Raw genomic sequence first — 256 nt, 5'->3', positions numbered from 1 at the left:
GATGATTTGGGAGAATGGCATTGAAACATGTATAATATCATATAAGAAACAAATCACCAGTCCAGGTTCGATGCAGGATACAGGATGCTTGGGGCTGGTGCACTGGGATGACCCAGAGGGAAGGTATGGGGAGGGAGGAGGGAGGAGGGTTCAGGATGGGGAACATGTGTATACCCGTGGTGGATTCATGTTGATATATGGAAATACCAATATAATATTGTAAAGTAATTAGCCTCCAATTAAAATAAATAAATTT

This window comes from Bison bison, unplaced genomic scaffold (assembly GCF_000754665.1).
Source record: "Bison bison bison isolate TAMUID 2011002044 unplaced genomic scaffold, Bison_UMD1.0 scf7180017864535, whole genome shotgun sequence".
Lineage (NCBI taxonomy): Eukaryota > Metazoa > Chordata > Mammalia > Artiodactyla > Bovidae > Bison > Bison bison.
The sequence above is the reverse complement of the archived record's forward strand: the minus strand, read 5'-3'. Positions refer to the sequence as shown.